The sequence below is a fragment of the Erpetoichthys calabaricus genome, chromosome 9 (assembly GCF_900747795.2).
Source record: "Erpetoichthys calabaricus chromosome 9, fErpCal1.3, whole genome shotgun sequence".
NCBI classification, from domain to species: Eukaryota; Metazoa; Chordata; class Cladistia; order Polypteriformes; family Polypteridae; genus Erpetoichthys; species Erpetoichthys calabaricus.
The window spans coordinates 120,332,060-120,349,238 of record NC_041402.2 but is presented as its reverse complement, the minus strand read 5'-3'; the positions used below and the strand labels follow the sequence as shown (position 1 = coordinate 120,349,238).

General features: G+C 37.3%; 1 protein-coding gene and 1 long non-coding RNA gene across 2 annotated transcripts in view; both read right to left on the bottom strand.

Moving 5' to 3' along the window:
• The window catches only part of LOC114658082 (uncharacterized), an 84,098-nt gene extending 82,163 nt beyond the window's left edge, over positions 1 to 1,935 (bottom strand). Inside the window, exon 1 of the long non-coding RNA XR_003717308.1 lies at positions 1,747 to 1,935. This is a non-coding gene — a long non-coding RNA (uncharacterized LOC114658082). The remainder of the gene's footprint in view (positions 1 to 1,746) is intronic.
• Positions 1 to 17,179, bottom strand: part of jph3b (junctophilin 3b) — a 426,338-nt gene that overhangs the window by 232,517 nt on the left and 176,642 nt on the right. The gene's annotated exons all lie outside the window — the stretch shown is intronic.

The window sequence follows — 17,179 nt, the reverse complement described above, 5'->3', positions numbered from 1 at the left end:
AATGCAATTGTTATTATCAGTAGTTATACAATCTTTTAAAAAGTACATAATTTTAAAAATCTATTCATACCAAAATAAAAGTGGCATCAAAATTTGTTAGAATAGTTGAATGTGCGTTTGCTCACTAAATCTATTTACAAATGGTTGCTTTGTAATAATAATCTGACTGCCTATCTTTTGAAGATCTTTCACATGTGTCATGTCCTTCCAGTCTCTGAGTCTGTGACTGAATATGTCCTCAGTAATTTATTCTCTAAATGCCTGTCTAGTCCTCCTTTACATGGACTGAATATATTATAGGTGTTTGCTGTAATAGGAGATGAGAGCATGTGTACATAAACTTAAAACTGTTGTACTCTGTGTTGCATAACTGAGTCTTTTATGACTTAACCCCAAACGATGGTTCAATTTCCTTTTCTCCTTAATCCATTTTTAAATGATTTCATTTATCTTGACTCCTCTGTCTGTTAGTTTGTCAGGGTCAAATCTTGCAACTGATTTTAAACCCACTTTTGGCGAAGTGAATTTCTTCAAATTTTGCATACGTGACAAAACGATTACAATACAATAATCCGTCAAAACCAATGCAATTATGTAACAAATTTCACTGTAATCAATGGTTATGCGATTCTAATTAACACATACACAACAATGAGAGAGAATATAGTGAGGTATAGGAGCATACAAGTGAGAGAAACATTGGGTTGCCCCCACTTGCCTCTTCCAGTGAGTGGAGTGGGTAAATATGCATGCCAACTTTACTTGTTTACTCTTGCGAAGGAGCAGCCTTGATGATCATGGAGAGGAAGTATTGCCGCAAGCTTGCCCTTCTGTTGTCGATATTTTTTTTTTTTTCGCAGCGACCGAGCGCTAATCCCATAAGGGTCCGAACAGAAAAATAGAGACCAAAATATAATTCTTTTTAGTATTCAAATAATTCTGCAAAGAACATGTAATACTTTTAAAGAAGCCTCCCGTTCATGAAAAATGATTAAAGAAAAATCATTGGCAAAATATTCAAAACTAAAAAGTAAAAAATAAAATACAGTATATAAAAAATTCTTTTAAGTAAAACAATTTTATTTACTTTACTTATAAATGCACTAAAAAGCAAAAAATACATTTTCTTTAATCACAGTTTTCGTGCTTATACAGTATGTGACTAAATAAAATCGTGGGACGTACATAAATTAATTCATTCAATCAATTAATAGAATTGCTACTTTCATCATAACATATACAAAAACAGCAACATTATAATTCCATACCATGCTAAACAAGTTTCAAAAATTATTTGAATCAATTCATTTATGTGTGCCGCACGATTTCATTTAGTCACATATAACCACTAAAATTGTGGTTAAAGACAATTTTATTTTTTGCTTTTTAGTGCATTTATAACTAAAGTAAATAAAATCGTTTTACTTAAAACTTTTTTTACATATTTTTTACTAATTGCAATGATGGCAAAGGGCTAAAAAGCAATCAGAAACAGGAATAATCAGTCCCATGTTACAAGACACTTTATAGCCCCTTCACATCTAAGATGTGGGAAGAGATGCTGCATATCCAGAGAGCAAGAAATGGACAGAGAGAAAAGAATCTCCTATAGACAGTATAATGCTTACTTCACATTTGAAAAACACTTCGCAAACTTAAACACCAATCAGCTACACCTGCTTATTTTGCACAAAATCTCATCTTTCAATATACTGTATTCCAGAGACACAAAACTTTTCATCTTACCAGCTATAGCGAAAGTTGGAAACTTCAGCCTGTTGAGTTGGTTGCAAATCCATATTAGATGAATCCACAACCTTGACTGATCCTTCAATATAACTTATACTAATGGAATGTTTGTGGGTCTTCATACACAATCAGTAGTAGTACTGTTAGCAATTGCTGTTTTCACTTGCCGTTATTCTGTTACTGAAATCTCTATTGCTGAGTTTGTACTTTGAACCATTTTGAAACTCTATCACGCGGTGGTGTGATGGTGCAATGCTCCCAGGTGCTGGATGTGAAAGCAAAGAGCAGCCTGTGTGAATAGAATTCCCAAGTGGATGCCAAGTGATGGATGCAGGGATTAAGCACTGTGTGCAGTAGAGCAGGCGAGAAGGCTGGAGTCAGGAGCTCTGAGGATTTATATGCAGAAGAATGTGTTGCAATAAGTTGGCCTCAGGTTGGCAGATGTGTGAGAGAGTATATTCTATGATCATCTCTAGTGTGCATGGAAAGTTGAACAAGGCAAGGTGAGAAAAAAAATTGTTTTGATGCTTATGTACATATTTGTTGTTTTGGTGACCTTTAACAGCTAGGAAGCTTGATTAGGAAGGAAAGGGTTTAGCGATTCACCTATTTTATGTTCTGAAATAAAACAATAAATCAAAGCTGTCAACCCTTGCTCACCCTGCATGATATATGTGTGTGTTTGTTTGTGTGTCACTCTCTACCTTCTCAGTGCGTATTACAATATTTTAAGTGTAGGAAATACATATTAAAAGGTATGCATTTAATATAGGCTCATTTACATTTGTAAACACACACACACACACACACAGACTGCTAAGCTACTAAAAACAGGGTGGGCCAATGAGTAAACAGGTGGGCCTAGGCCTACCTGGGCCCAATGTTGCATATTGCACCTGCTTTATATGATGCTAGGGCACTCTTCCTCATCTCTTTATACAAGTACTTCCTGAATCTTCCCACTGGGGTATAATGCACTGGTGAGGCCTCATCTGGAGTACTGTTTGCAGTTTTAGTATCCAGGCTATTAAACAGACATGAAAATGCTAGGAAAAGTCCTGAGAAGAGTGACTAGACTGATTCCAGGACTATAGGGAGTGAATTGTGAGAACAGATTAAAAGAGCTGAACCTTTTTAGTTTAAGCAAAAGATGAGTAAGATGAGACATGATAAAATTATGAAGGAAATTAGTACCTAAATCAAGACTGTGCCACACAGGCACACATGGGAGGCAGTCTAAGGGCTTAACTGAGGGTAAGATGTAGACTCAAGAGTTGATGAACAGTACTAATGCCTTTTTTCCCTCTTCCACAGACCACCACAAGGAAAGCCCAACTAGAACCCCACCCACTTCCACTGCTAAACCACACCCTCCTGCAGACCTCACTGCACTCTGGTCCCAATCCTGGTGGTTCATTGTGTGGTGGGTGCACATGCTCCCAACTTACTGTTCTTCACATAACCATATGACCCGGAGCACTGAGTAGATGACTGAAAGCAAGAAGAAAGCATAAACTAAAAGGAAAATATTTTGCCTCAACAAAATTAAGAGAACAGTATTTTCACCTGAGACAGATTATTGTATTGTCCAGAGGTCATTCCAGAGGATAGTCAACAAGATTCTGGCTAATTGATAATAAACAATTAAAAAAGTGAATTTAGGAAAGAGAAGGAGTGCATGGATGCATGGATTTTTAAAAAAACAATGATATTCAAGTATATGTAACAGTCAGTGCTGCAATGTACTTTTAAAATAATTATCTATATAACAGAGCAGTATTTAGTGTTTTTATGCAAACAAATATCATTGGAATACAAAACAACTAAACAAAATGGCTGGCTACTGTTCTCTTACAGTATAGACTATACTTGAAAAGAGTGTATATTAGATGAAGTGGCTTCAGTTAAATTCAAATGTGGTCCACAAATCTGTCTTTACTTTAAGGTTGGGGTTAAACCACCACATTTATTATGCCAATGTAAAGAACAACCAACAACTTAATCATTTCCAGATTTTACTGCCAAAGCCTTAGTGGCAGTTAATCACTGAATTTATTCTCCTGCCATTTTATTTTGTGTCTCGTGAAACATAAATTAGAGGGCAACTAACACACTTACAGACTTTACCTACTCAGACTGTCTAATTGCTGCTTCGTGATATCTGCTTTTAGCAAGGTTTTTTTTAAAGTTGCTTGACTTTTTGAAAATGATTGCTGCTTTTTAAACTACTGGTACTCTTATCCTTGCAGAAATCTCAGTTTCTCCCTCAAGCTGTTCTTGTTTTAATTGCTAAAGGTAATTCCTTAATTTTCTGAAATTGAACAGATTTTTGGAACTGTACTTATTTCAACAGTTTGGATCCAGCATTATAAACTAATTATTATGTTAATTTTATTCCTTGTGTTACATGCTGCATTGTTTTTGACCTACACTGCATGGGTAATGGTGACTCATTGTAAAAAAGAAGCAATGACTAATTGCTAGAATGATTGACTGACTAATTGGCAAGCCTCGCTACTGTATCTGTTATCTTATTGTTATGTAGCTAAACGTGTTTTTTTAAAGATCCATAATGCTTTCTTTGCAAGAATGGTGATTTACTTTTTTCTTATCAATATGCACAAGTTCTATCTAATTCATTGAATCACTCAGTCTTTCTTTATGTAGGGCAGTTCATCCCAGCTCTATATCACCTTCCAGAATTGCTCAGTGTTTAAATCAAGGCTGGATGAGCATATTTTAAATCAGTGTGAATTAGAAGTCAGTATCAAGTGCATTCTAGCCCTTGAAGACAACCCTTACCCCTTGTCGACAAGTAAGTCCAGCACCATTTTAAAATCTTTAAGAGATTAACTTGTCACAAAATAACATTTTATAAACCCCAAACCCCACTTCAGACTTTTGTTCTACAACCAAGATGGTTCAGAATGGCTGCCTACTTCAGTCCCTACACTTCCCAATGTCTTGTTTAGCCCCTGGATGTAGTTACTGTGGCCTCATTTTAAACCACAAAGTTCCAGAACTGTACATTGCTTTTTAATTCAATCACATGCAGACGGGAAACACAAGGAGAAGACTGTTAGTCCTGCAATAGCCTAAACAGAGCAGTGGAAGTTATAGGGCACTCTATTCGTTCTGATTAACATGAGCTACATTCTTACATGGCTGAACAAAACCTTTGCTGCATTTTGAGCAGCTGTCATTCTCCAGACATAATTGCTTTTGATGGTCTATCAATCAATTGCCTTTCACATTTTATAGTATTATTAAAATTTTACCATAAAAATCAATTGTAGCCTTGTAGCCATCTAGTATATTTTGCTAGATTATTATCTTTCATTCTCTTGTTGTTTGTAGCAAAATCTGACTTCACTCCCCTTATGCTCTTTTTTGTATGCTAGGGTATTTTTATATCATATACATTAGGTTCTTCTATAATGAACAGCATCTCAAACATGTTTACACAAGTATCTCACTGCAGTTCAGATGTTCTTAAATTGGAGTTCAGGTGAGTTGCTCATTCATGCAGTGTGGCAGATACATGACTTTGTGATTTCAATTTGGCCTCTTTAGCTAGATGAGCATACTGAAATGCAGTCTACATGGAACTTAGTGTTAAACCATTTAGTTTGTCTGCCTTCCAATTACTCTACAGGTAGTCTTTTCAGCCTCAGCTCCAACTTTCCCTTTTACTGGGAACCTCAATGATTGTTGTTTCTCAAACTTTGTGGTTATATATCCTGCTAAGAAGGAGGACCCCTAAACTGTTGTCATCAGTCTCTGTATCAAGCCAGAGAAGTCATTTTCCTAAAATTGCAGCAGTTGGATAATAATATTTGAAGATCCCCTTCCTATTGCAGATTACCATAATGCACATACTGTATGCAGGCAGCACAGGAGGCACATTGGTTAGTGAGACTGCGTTTAACTGCCATTTTGTTTGTGGGAACACTCTTAAAATTATTGTTCTTTAATGGTCCTTTAATGTTCTTCACTGGGTTGTTGTGTTTCCTCATAGAGCCAGTGCTTGACAAAGCACCATTTAATTCTGGAAAAGGTTCTTTGCATATGAAGTTGGTTCTTTGTGCTTTGAAAAATGTCCTAATATGTAGAAAAAATCCTGACATCTTTAATGTATGGTAGGCTACCTAGCAGGAAACTAACAGAATATGAAAACCTGGGCTGCCTGTGTTGTTGTATCAAGATAGAATCCCTTTAAAATCACGAGCCATTGGTATTCACAAATCTGTTTCCACCTAGTTTTGATTTTTGAAGCCTGTTACAGATCTAAATAAAGATTCTTTCTAAAACTTTCACTAAGATGGCTTTTTTTGGAACCAAAAACGGTTCCCCAATAGCATTTCTCTGTAGAACCACTCTGGCACCTTTATTTTTAAAAGAGTAATGCACATCATATACATTTCTAGATGGGTTTTAACCTGGCTTCTATGCTCTGGACTTTTCCCATATTTTAGGCATGTGTTTGCAAAGTTAATTATGAAGTCTAATTTGACCTGATCAGAGCAAGTACAGATGAGTGCATGAGAGTGTACTGCGATGTACTAGTGCCCTGACCAGAGTTGGCTCTTGCCTTGTGCTCAAGACTGCTAGGATAGGCTCCAGTCCTATCCAAGCATCCTTCAGAAAATGATGGTACATTAAATGCACCAGCTCCGTAATGAAAGCACTGCGCCTTGAATTGCTTTTTGTAGGCATTGTAATTATGTTTAGATTTAATCTTTTTTCTGTCTCCCAAATTCAATAAGGTTTAGAAAAATGTTTTGCTCTGACTGGCTCACACCTAATGATTATTCCACCACTTAAAACAAGCCAAATCAATTCCTTTCATAGAAATGGTTAGACTTACCATACTCTCTCAGATCCTATAAAAAATGATAAGTGAAGTACGAGACAAGTACTAAAAAGTCACAAGTGTGTAAGAAAGAAAAATGTAATGTGTCTGGTCATTGAAATGCTTTTTTGTGCAGAGTGTGTTTTGAACAGTTATTATTCTTTGCAAGCCATCACCGGTTCATCAGAATGTTTACTTTTCTTTTCCCATACCATGTTGATCATCTGGGCTGAAAGGTCATTTGCAGACAAACAACCAACAGTCTTCCATATAACCCTGCTAATTTTTCTTTGCTCTAAGTGAATCTGTTAAGTTAGCACATCTGCACTCCAGGAAAAGATGTAAAGTCTTCTATGCTGTCCATATTTAATGGAGTGCTACTGTTAAGGAAATATCATTACCCTGTTTTACACATTTTTTATAAAACCTTAAATAAAACAGGCCGTGTTGAATTTTATGAAAATGTTCCTAAGAAAATCTATACTGGTGAGTTTAAAATTTCTCATTAATAGACTAGTTAGCAGGTTATAAAATGAAAGCCTACTGTTGCACTTCCTGCTTGACTCATGAGAGTGTTACATTGCACTGCGCTCTTTGTTTGTATCCTCAGTTCCATTTCAACGTGACCTTCAGTTTCATCGAAAGTCTTTAATAAGCTTAGTCCAAGAATCTAAGCAAAGCCCATTTCCGGTGACTCCCGCCAAGCCAGTGTAAGCACTATATCCAATGAATGTCACACTTCTGAAAAGTCCCAAATCTGCCATCTTGACCCTAATTCTTTAAGGTGTTTTTTTTTTTTATTTATATACAAAAAGGAACTTAGTCCTTGACAATATAATACACTTTCTTAAGGTGCTTGGTTTTCCTTAGGAGCACACTCATATAGGTTAAAACCCTTTTTTAAGAATGACAGGGAAAGCTTAATAAGCAGGCAATGGCAGCTCTTTTAATGATTCAAATGGTATGTGTACATTATATGGTAACTGAAGGCTTTTCTTTTCATACATAGACCATAATACTGCAGTAAGAGAAATAATTCATGAGTTGCCCTTAGCATAAATACTAATAGCTTTGTGACCTAAATCTTCAAATGAGGACCTCCACTGGCACTAGATGACCTGAACTTGGAGTCACTACGTCACATCTGCCGTGTCAAAACCCAAAGTCTTAATGGCTGTAAGGCTTCTCTGTAAATTGAAAAAAAGGGTAGAGTTTTATGGACAAATATATAGGAGTTTTAAGATATTACATCAAAAAATATACACAAAACAAAATGCGAACCAAAGAAAAAAAAGAGTTCTTCACTACTAATACCAAAGTGAAAACAAAACGGTAAATACAATTCTTCCTCTGGTCATAATCCCAGAAATGTATCCTCAAGAGGTGCAATGCATCAGCTAAATCACTCTGCTGAACTCAGAACAAGAGGGCACATCTCTCTAAAAGCTGCCCTGCTCTTAAGCAGACTCCCTGGGGGACTGTCGCTCCAACAGACCTCCCAATCTTCCTGTGTCTGCAGTTTTCTGACTCTGCTGGCTGGTTGTCTAATTGTGCTTACATAGTCAGGACTGCCAGAGGATTTTCATTTCTTATTCACTTTTAAACACTGGCCATTCACCTGCACACGTTTATAATCATTTTTCATTTCTTAAAGAAAATTCTAACATATTCTGAAAAAATACTAATAATATGTGCTGGGCTACCAGTGGTTAGACTCCTAGTTTTAAATTCTGGCATGTGCTTTGGCTATGGAGAGTTTGTATATTTTCCTCCAGTGTGCTTGGGTTTTTCCTGCAGTTTACCTTCAAAATCCCAAACAGGTGGCCTGCTAGGTGCACTGGAAACTCTCTCTGTGAACAAAATGTGTGTGTGAATGAGACCTGTGAAGGACTAGCGGTCCATCCAGGGTTTTATTCCTGCCTTCTATGTGATGCTGACAATTTGCTATCAGTATAGGCTACATCATCCCTTGTAATTCTGAACTGGAGTAAGAGGATTCAGTGATGGGCAGATGGACTTTAATATTGCCTCAAGCAGTCTAAACACAGAAACAAGTAATATATAATAAAGTGAACATAAGTATACTTTAATTAGTTTTTAATCAGTTATAACTATGCAATTAAGCACTGTTGCAACATATTTGATATGTAGACAAAAAATTGTATCTGAAAAACCATAACAAAATAGTTAGGTAATGTGGAATTGGAAGTCCAGTTTTGCATTAGTTACAGGAAATGTGTGCCGTTTCATTTTCAGTGACAGGGAGTTCATGAACTCTTGGATAAGATGTAAGTCATTCTCATACACGGAGGACCCATACAAGTGTGGAAAGATAAGTATAGCTCTTTAGAGGTAGATTTTTGGCACAAAATGGATTGTCACTGAGATATGGACAAATAATGAAAGTTACATCATAGTTGAGTCAGTCATGTCAGTCAGTCATTATCCAACCCGCTATATCCTAACACAGGGGTCACGGGGGTCTGCTGGAGCCAATCCCAGCCAACACAGGGCGCAAGGCAAGAACAAATCCCCGGGCAGGGTGCCAGCCCACCGCAGCATAGTTGAAATCAATAAAAAAGAATTAAGCAAAGCATGAGATGCAAAGCCTGCTAAAGACTTAAGGTATGAAAGTGAAAATGGAACCAACCTCCATTTGGTTCTGAAATTCAAAACTGACGTGAAAACACCTGACCTATAGCACTAAATCCAGTCTTATGTTTGGGACAGCATTGATGATACCAATAATACAATAATACAAATCCCCGACGTAAAAAATATCTACATATATATCTCCATCATACCAGCAAAGTGAATACACCATATATACAATAAAAAAAACCTCCCTTGCCCCTGCACACGTATAACAAACACACAATACAAAATAACGCCAATGAATGATTACTGAAATGTTAATGAAAGTGAAAATGAGTCCAGGTAAATAACTGCAAATTACTGATAACTGTTCAAAAATGTTTGTGTTTGGCTCTCCCGAATGAATAGATAGATAGATAGATAGATAGATAGATAGATAGATAGATAGATAGATAGATAGATAGATAGATAGATAGATAGATAGATAGATAGATAGATACTTTATTAATCCCAATGAATACAGAACGATCTCACCGTGCTTCATCGGCAATGGTGGAAAATAATGTCCAACCCCGGGGTTTCTGACGATGAATGCGTTGTAGTAAATCCGGCTGAATGAGAAGCAAACTGGGAAGAAGGCACGATTTGAATAAAGGCAAAAAAATGATGATCTGTGGTTTGTTAGGTGAATCTCCTTCTCTCTCTCCTCTCCCCCTCTTCTTTCCCTCCTTACTGTTTAAATAATAATGAGCCGGATGTAACTGGCAAAACTCCGGTTCTGACGTTTCCAGGGGTCGCTGCCTCACCGCAACATCCTTCCCCTTTTCTCATTACGGGGATGACATTTAAACAAACACAAACTAGTTTAAATGGGGTGCTGTGACGAGACACGACTGGGTACAAACATTATAAACAACAACACTTATGTGGCCCTGCTGCACAGTCTCAGTTTTGGTCCACACTCTTGGCAGCCAAGGTTCTTTAAATGATGCATACAATAATCCCATGCCACAAACGAGGAAAGTCAGATGTCATTGCTGTGGTGCAGCAGATCTAGTTCAAGTTAATATTGATTGTAGATTGGCTAGGATTGAATGTTGCATTTAGCTAACAAAGGCCTAGGCACAGTCATGCTAGAAGACCACCCATGGATAAAAGAAACAAGCTGTAGCATTGCTTCTTTATTGAACTCCCATAATGCAATTTTAGAGCTACTACAACCTGGAATGTGTTTCAGGAGCATTAGTCATATGGCTGGAATCAACACCGAATGGGGCACAAGTCAACAGCAGGGCACATTCACATATACACTCACTCTCACTCATTCTATAATCTAAACTGCACATCTTTGTATGTCAGATTCTGGAAAAAAGCCATGTGTGTTATGAAGGGGAGTCCCAGAAAAGGGCGTGAGGCCACCAAAATAAGCTACTATAGCTTCCACAAACGGCTGCACCTAAGGCAGCCTTATCCCAATTCCTTAATGTACAGCTTTGGCCTAGAGAGACCTAAAAAGGGTTTTCACTTCATAAGTTTAAAAGTACTAAAAAAATTCCCAAGAATATCATACAAGAGAGAGCATACAAATTACTTTGGCTTGTAGAGACAAGTTTCACCAAAATAATTATAAAAGGAAAATGTTTATTAAAAGAATAGGAAAATGTATAAAAAAGGCTCAGAAAGAGTAAAAAGAGTACTTACAAGCAATTCCACTACAGACTTAACACACAGCTTCTGAACTCCTCTCTTAAACCTTAATATAGCGCCACCAATGATGTCAGGGTGGCCAGTCACAGAACACAAGGAATGGACAAGATTTAATGTGGCAGGATATAATTACTAAATCATAGACAAGCATCACATAAATTACATACAAATATGAAAAATAAATTCAAAATAACAAGAACAACAATAAAACAGAAACTAAACATAAACCTTGGCAATAATATAACAATGTGAACACAAGGAGAACATGCAGAGGCTGTGTTTCAAAGTTAGATTTGTGTAGCTTTAGATAGATAGATAGATAGATAGATAGATAGATAGATAGATAGATAGATAGATAGATAGATAGATAGATAGATAGATAGATAGATAGATAGATAGATACTTTAGTACAGGTTTCAAATCCTACTTAGTATATTATCACTTCTCCCCACACCTTACTTTTTTATTCCTATCACATACACTCTCAATTTTTAATTCTGGTAAACCAAATTAGTAAAACAGACTGAACATAGCGTCAATTGATATTGATATGGCAGATTATAGTAAAAATTATAAGTGATTCTATTGTTTTCCTATAAATGTGCGACATAAACAGCAATAAAAGGTCTAGTATGCATGTTCTGAATATATAAAAATAATTTGTGACTGCATATAATATATGCTCAGATTTAAAAAGACATTTAAACAGTGGGTTTGCAGTTGTTTACAGAACATTGATAGACTATCAAGGGTGCGTTTTTTAATATTGCTTGTGTTCATCATTCAGGTTTACACATCTGAATTCTAGTCCACTACCGCTGGAGAAGCACCATCTCCTCACACTACTGTTTTGTTCCACAGATACACTTTTGGTCAATAATTTAATCTTCTACAGTCTCTGGTGGTTCTGGGAGGCATTTCAAAAGCACTTTCATTTTCCTGTTGCTAAGGAACCCACTGTAGGTATTTCTGAGACAATGTCCTTGAAACTGAGCCCAGCTTACTTATTTCTCTTTGTTTTATGTGTGGAAAACACAAAAAGCCTGGTTACTTAATTTCAGACTTAAATTCCATAGAAGAAAATACTATTGAACAAAATGTGTTCAAATACTGTAGATAGGTTTTGTAAGACATGGAAAAAATTTAGTAAAATAAACATGAATGCTTAATATTAAATTATATTTGTTAAAATAATTATGTGAAAAAATCATGAAGGAAAATTAATTAAAATAATGTTTACATAAAAGCGATGGAGATCAGTGAACTATTTTCGACCATCTAAATGCTTAAAAAGCACAGTAACCTGTACTCATTACAACTTAAATAATGAGGAATGTCTAAATAATGAGGAATGCTGCTGTCTTTTTGAAGCAAACGGTCTGTTGGTGTTTTGATGCAGTTATTTCAAGTCAAACATTTCACAGAGATTTCAGCCTTCACTTTGAATCAAACAGTCCATAGAAGATGTGCATGTTAGGATCAGTTTGAGTGGCAGAAATGTAAAATACTTAAAGGGGTAAACTTAATAATAGTCAACATAACAATAGTCAGTAAGGAAAATCAATAATTGAATAGTCTAACCCAAAACCAAAACTAGAATTGCAGTCAGAAACTAATGCTTAAGTTGGGGTCCCTAAATTCTCTTAAGGTTAGAGCAAATTCACTTTAGTCTTTCTTTTAAATAAATCAGTGTTTGGTTATCCTGAGAAAAGCACAGCCATCTTCATAGGGGTAACGAAATGATGATGAGATACCTGAAAGTATATATCTAAATCATGTAGAATTCAATGACTGTTGCTGCCACAAACAATGTGTTGACACCGATAGAAAACAACATGCAAAAATAAAATCCAATTTTGCCTAAGAAAATATCACTCAAATTTCTGACAGAGGGCTAAGTGAATAGGGTCTTGTTTCATGGTCACAACTGAAAACTACTTTCTATGTGGTTTTACAACTCAAGTAAGAGACAGGTGAAGAGCACTTGAAAATGGGACTGCAGGCCTGCTTCCTTGGTGGCCTGCTTAGTAGTATGACAAAGCAACAGTTTCAAAAGGTGGTGCTAGAATTTAAAGGGCAGAAATCATGGAAGAAATAGGCGGTGGAACCTATGATAGTAAATATTTACACTGACTACATTTCCAGGGGCCTCATGTATAGATGGTGCATATGCACAAAAATGTTGCGTAAGCCCGTTTCCATGCTCAAATCGCGATGTATAAAACCTAAAGTTGCTGTAAAGCCACGCACATTTTCATGCCAGCTAAATGCTTGGCGTACGCAAGTTCTCCGCTCGGTTTTGCAAACTGGCGGCACACAGTGTCAAAGCAGTGCTGCTGTTCCTGGGTGGTTTCCCTTTCTTTTTTACTTCCACAACGCCGGCTTTATCAAATACACTGAAATTAAGGCATCTGATTGTAATTAACCTGTAACAATATGATGGTCCACAGAATGGTCAAACTGTTCTAAATACCATAGCTGCTTTAGCGTTGTTACTCTCACTGCACCTTCTTTTTCTACTTTCAGCTGCTCCTGTTAGGGGTTGCCACAGCGGATCATCTTTTTCCATACTACTCTCACTGCACAACTCGGAGCAGCTGATCGGAAAGTATCGGTATACAGCATCAAGCACATGCTGCCTCAGCCATGCTGTCTATTTGAAATGCTGTCATCCGAAAAATGCTTCAGAGCCTTTCCTGTACGGACCTCGTGGTTCAGAAACAGTTTCATCCCAAGAACTATAAACACACTCAATCAGTCCATCAAGTGCTCCTTATAGAACTGTTTGTACTTACAAGTACAATTACCTCACTGTAAACTTGCGATACAGTTATAATATTGCACAACCTGTGCCACTTTATAAAGAGCGTATTTACATATGATGACGATATCATTTTTAAGATTAAATACAGCAAAATATGTTTATTACATTATACAGATAAAATGTTAATGTCATTTAAATAATCTATATTCTTAATAATTAAATATGTGAGGACACAGAGGCGCAGCGCTAGCTAGTTCAGGGATTGTTCCTGCCTCGCGCTGTATTCTTGCTGGGACTGCTGCGATACTGGCTTGGATAGATGGATAGAATAAACAAACATGTACCATCCATCCATCCATCCATCCATCCATCCATCCATCCATCCATCCATCCATTATCCAACCCGCTATATCCTAACTACAGGGTCACGGGGGTCTGCTGGAACTAATCCCAGCCAACACAGGGCGCAAGGCAGGAAACAAACCCCGGGCAGGGCGCCAGCCCACCGCAGGGCGCACACACGCACACACACACACACACACACACACACACCCACACACCAAGCACACACTAGGGACAATTTAGGATTGCCAATGCACCTAACCTGCATGTCTTTGGACTGTGGGAGGAAACCGGAGCACCCGGAGGAAACCCACGCAGACACGGGGAGAACATGCAAACTCCACGCAGGGAAGACCCAGGAAGCGAACCCAGGTCTCCTAAATGTGAGGCAGCAGCGCTACCTACTGCGCCACCGTGCCACCCCACAAACATGTACTATGATGATATTTCAATGTTCCTTAAAAGTTTTGAAGAATCAGCGTTCTAAGCTTACAGATGGCTTAACATCTATTACAGAGCTGATTGTGTGGTGACTGGTTACTTGGAGAAAGAAAAGGAAGGACAGGAATTGGGGGTAAGTACGTTTGAAAGAGACAGTACTGCTGCAGTAAATTATTTCATGAAGGTTGCGCAGCAAGCATCTTGTGTCAGGCAGGAACAATCGCTGGACGGGGCGCCTGCTCGTCACTATCACTGCACCACCTTATTCCCATGTTTAATAACATGCTTTAATTCCTATCATCATGAAAATGATATCAAGTATACATCTCAGTATTTTAATTATTCAGAGAGCTGTAATATCACGAATGTAATGGATTCTGTGTCCTGTCAGAGGAAAAGAAAGTCCGTTTAAGAAGCACATAGTGATTCACACACATAGAGCACATAGAACACATACAAAACAAAGCATTTAACGTGCTACTTTAGTTACGATGGTATTTGAGAAACTTGTAAATTAAACGATTTAAAGATGAAGTTTATGATGTTCTACTTTAATGACAAAATAAACTATGTGATTAAAGTGGAAATTTCGAGATTAAAGTTGGCATTTCGAGCTTTTTTCTCACTGTGTCCCTATTTTTTTCTTTTCTCTGTACCCTAATAAGCTTTCATATGACACTCAGACGGTGGGCTACAACTCGCCTTTTCACGGCGACTTTGATATCAGACAACTTCTTGTTTATTTCGGGCACTGTGCGACTTTGTGAACTTGAGCTTTCGAGTTTCTCCAACACGCTATGTCACTCGATCAACTTCCTTTTGTTGATTATACCACTGTTAAAACCAACAAATAGTACGTTTTTCTGTGCCTCCACTTGGTATTCCCTGAAATTCTTCTATTTTCCCCCGTGCTTTTGCCATTGTCTTTTCACAGAAGGCTGAGCTTATGGGCTATTTATATTGATTTGCATATTCAAAGAGGTGTAATTCTGGGATGAGTTGGGGCGGGACAGCTAGCACGTGCACATGCGTTACTTTTCACCCTGACCGGGATTTATGAAGCGGAAGAACGTGGAAGTTGGCGTTCACACAGATTTATGAATCTGGATTTTTTTGTGCATACGAACATTTCCGCTTTTGTCCATACGCCATGTTATAGTGTGAATTCTACATATGGCATTATGCATGAGGCCCCAGGACTGTCTTAAGAATGTGGTCAGTGGAACTCCTGAGTAACGAACCAGGAGATGAGAGGGAAAGAAACTTGAAGCAAGCAATGGGCCGAAGCTAAAACATCACACAAAAGACCCACACATCGGTAAACAAAACACAAACCAAAATCTTAGTCAAAAGCATGCAAAGCCCCTTCAATAAATTATTTTCTTTTGCTTAACATACAACCAAAACACACTAAACATCTTTGCAATCTTATAAAGGCAGGGTACAATGAAATAGTACATCACCTGATCTATATGTTCTGTGATAAGCAATAGGTACAGAAATCATAATCAATATGGCATCTGGTAATGACAAAACACACAAAACGTGGCATGGAAACCTCACAACTTCTTCATAACAAGAAAATTGATAATGAATCTATTATAAACAAGCAAAACATGTGCAAAAATAAATTTTCTGCATACAAATACCTTTATGATAGTGGGCTTGCAGCCACATATGAACTGGGCTTTCCAGGAAATTTATGAAGGGCCCTGAAAGTAGCTATTTATTGGGCACTGGACTGTCTAGAATGTTTTGGGGGTAGGCAAGAGTCTGGAAGAGTATAATCAAATTATTAAAAACAGGGTAATCTATTCCTGCTCATTTGTCTTTTTACTTTATTGGTTCTTTTCCTTGACTTTTAAACATTATATTGTAAAATTAGCTTTTTTTCTGTTTATGTATTTTTCTGTAAGTATTGTTTAATTTATTTTTAACTTTTTATTTTGGTGTTTTGTGTATATTCTGTGTTTTATATACTTTGTCCTTTATGTTTTGAGCCTGGGGTGGTGGGTCTTCCTGGTGCCACAGCTGTGGGACCTCCCCTACATTCTATAAGCTATACAGCTGTACAGATTTGCACAGTTCTTATGCCAATATTTTTGCATATACTTCTGTTCATTGACTTACTTTATCAGATTCCAGATTTTAGATTCATCATTGTAAGCGAAACTTTTGATTCTGTTGGTTTTGTTGCCCTGGGGTTTGCCTTTTATGCAGTACCATTTCGCACCTGTTTTACTTTTTGTTTTGTTTTTTATTTTTGTACATATTTTTGAAAATAAATTCTTCTTATATTAAGAAGCTGGTGGGAAAATACTTATTTTAAGTTTGAAGGCTCTGCAAATCATAACAGGTGGTAGCACCTATCCTTGTAAGGTATAAGTGAGGTCCTGATGGGGGTTTTGAAGGGCAGGCAGAACATATTTCATAATTTGTGGTTTAATCCTCTAAGTATGATGTGGGGCTTTGAGATTAAGATAGACCCAGGCCACCAAAGGGAGTGTAGTCTTCAGGCCAGAGGACTTTCATGGATGGTCCTGATCCAGAAAATGGGTCAGAGGAGAGCAGTGGAGATTGGTCTAAGCAAAAACATAAAGCCAACCCTTGGCAGGAATACCACAGATCACAAAAGTGGGAGACAAATGGAACAAGCATTCAGTTTTATAGGAAGGTGTTGTGGCCAGCTTAGAAGTGAGTGGCAGAAACTGAGTACTTGTGCGCTGTGT